At 51.0% G+C, this 2,500-nt stretch overlaps 1 non-coding gene across 1 annotated transcript; it reads left to right on the plus strand.

The window, feature by feature from the left end:
• Positions 1 to 819: 819 nt before the first annotated feature.
• LOC143154504 (5.8S ribosomal RNA) lies at positions 820 to 974 on the plus strand. The gene has a single exon (XR_012994135.1). It is a non-coding gene; the product is annotated as a 5.8S ribosomal RNA (ribosomal RNA).
• The last annotated feature ends 1,526 nt before the right edge of the window (positions 975 to 2,500 follow it).

Raw genomic sequence — 2,500 nt, forward strand, 5'->3', positions numbered from 1 at the left:
TTACTTTGTGCAAGATATATAATAATTCGAGGGTAGTTCCCGAGAATAATAATAATGAAACGAGAACGATTGAACGGAAAAAAGAAAGAGAGATCGGTCGTTGCACGACTATTTGTCACCCGCCGTCTATTCTTCCGTGAAGCCTCGGTCGTGAAGAAAGATGCTGACTGCACGTGTGCTCGCTCGTCGAAGCCAGGCTCGAGTAAAAGCGCCCGAGAGTATAACCGAGGAGGAACGAGACGCCGTCGGACTTTGTTCCGCAACGTTCTTTGCGTTTTCTCTCGCATCCCGCTTTCTCCTGACTTTCGTCGATTTCTAACGAAACGTCCTGCTGATTGGAACCTCTGCACGAGGACCCCGGGTAACCACTGACGATCGCGTCGATGTGCGTCCGAAGACTTCGGGAGGACCGGCTGTGAAGCTCGGATAGCGAGTCGGACACCCATGCACCGCGTCGAATGCGGTTTGAAGTTGGGACGAAAGACCGATTCGAGCCGGCTGCGAGTCCTGTTTCGAATCTGGACGCTCCCACGTGCGTTCGTCAGCTCAATCGGTGAGGACTGTGGTTCCTTTGATCGGGATTATCCCCGCGGTTCCACATCCCACGATTCATGATGGTTTTTCAATGTACTTTGCACCCGGCCGTCGAATGATTCGCGTTCATGTGCGCGAACTTTCGACGTGTTCCGTCAGTCGGGACTTTGTGTCGTCAATTTGGCGACGCCCAAGCCTCCTTCTTTCTACGTTTGGTCGGAGGCGCGGGCATCGATTTTCAAAACTAGAACCAAAGAGAATTTAAACGCAAAATTGCATAACGATTACCCTGAACGGTGGATCACTTGGCTCGTGGATCGATGAAGAACGCAGCTAATTGCGTGTCAACGTGTGAACTGCAGGACACATGAACATCGACATTTCGAACGCACATTGCGGTCCACGGATAAAATTCCTGGACCACGCCTGGCTGAGGGTCGTTCACATAACCTAATACTGCTTGCGTTGCTATCCAATCCCCGCCGTCGTTTCCGGAGAGAATGGAAACGTTTCAGAGTCGGGTGTGTACGGAGATGCTTACGTACGAGCGAAAGATGGGCAGTTCGTTGGCGATTGTCGCGGACGTGCGAAAATAACGATTTGCCTGCGCGTCTCCATATGTAATCGTTCGGACTCGCGAGAGTGTTGCGGCGTCGCGCGTCGACTTAATACGACCGCCCGTGAACACCGCTCCCTACGATTACTTTGAAGTTTGCGCGCGCATATATTCGTCTTTCGCCCGAATCGAATTTTGCCGCGCTCCCAACGTTGCCTGAAATGATTTTTACGTCGAGAAAGGAACACGAATCGAGAGACTAATAGAGGACAAAAATGAATCACCCCACCACGTGAAATGTGGCATTTGTTAATAGTCGTCGTTCGCACAGCCCCAGGGATTTGTCGGCCAGCGGGGGTCGTCGTTGCCCGCGATGTCACATCAAATTTACCGCGACCACTATCGAGGGAGGTCTTTATCTTCGAACGTTGAAGACTTCGGCCACGTTCGTCGAATCGAATTTTTGACCCGTCGATGTGGTTCGTTTGGTAAGAGATATGCTCGTGCGTGCAAACGTTTCTGAACCTTCGGTGCTGTACTTAAAATCCTCTTTGGAGCGGCTCGAACGCAACGACAAACTTTGCCACAATGAAGGGAAACTGCTGAAGGGAAAGCGAGAGGTTGGTCACCCCATGTCTCTGTTGTCGATCGTGAGACCGCGCGTATAACCGGTCGTCCAGTCCACGACAACTTTTTCGAATTCATCTCGGACTTGCTAACACCGGGTTCTCTTATCCTCCTCCTCCTTCTCTTCGTTCTGCTCTGGAGAATAGGAGTCAGATCGAGAGTGAGCGAGAGAGGGGAAGAATAAGTAGAATCGAAGTCGACGCGTGTTAGTAGTATTCCTTTAGTATGTTTTACTGGAAAAGCAACGGACGGACGTTAAAATTTCAACCGGTTAAACGTCTAGCGAGCGTTTCGCATCGAATTTCAGTTAGAGAGACACTTTGGCGAAGTGCTTGAAAATCTCTCCTTGTCACCGAGAAAACAGCAGGCTTCCTTTTCTTCGGTTCAACGCGAAGAACTCTCTCAATCGACAGAACCATGTAAGCGTCACCGATGGGATTTTGCGTCGGGCGACGCCGTACGTGTGGGAATGCGGTGAAAAGAAAAGAATCTGCGTGAGAGATAGGGAGAAAATGCTCGTCGAGCGCGTTACTGAGGGAAGGAATAAGACCTCTCGTTCGCGCCCCGACGTCGTTTCCCCACTCCTCGCTCGTTCTTCTTTTACACCCGTCCACGTCGGCGTATATCCCCGCCTACCCTGGTACGCGAGCGAACAACGATTGAAGAGAGAGGATCATCATCGCGTATGCAACTGCAGAACACGTCGAGTTGGGACGAAAAGATTGTGGCGCCTTGCTCTCTTTGATTCGGCGTCGTTGCCTTTCGCTGTTAAAGAAAAACACG

Source organism: Ptiloglossa arizonensis, unplaced genomic scaffold (assembly GCF_051014685.1).
Source record: "Ptiloglossa arizonensis isolate GNS036 unplaced genomic scaffold, iyPtiAriz1_principal scaffold0069, whole genome shotgun sequence".
In the NCBI taxonomy this organism is placed as follows: Eukaryota; Metazoa; Arthropoda; class Insecta; order Hymenoptera; family Colletidae; genus Ptiloglossa; species Ptiloglossa arizonensis.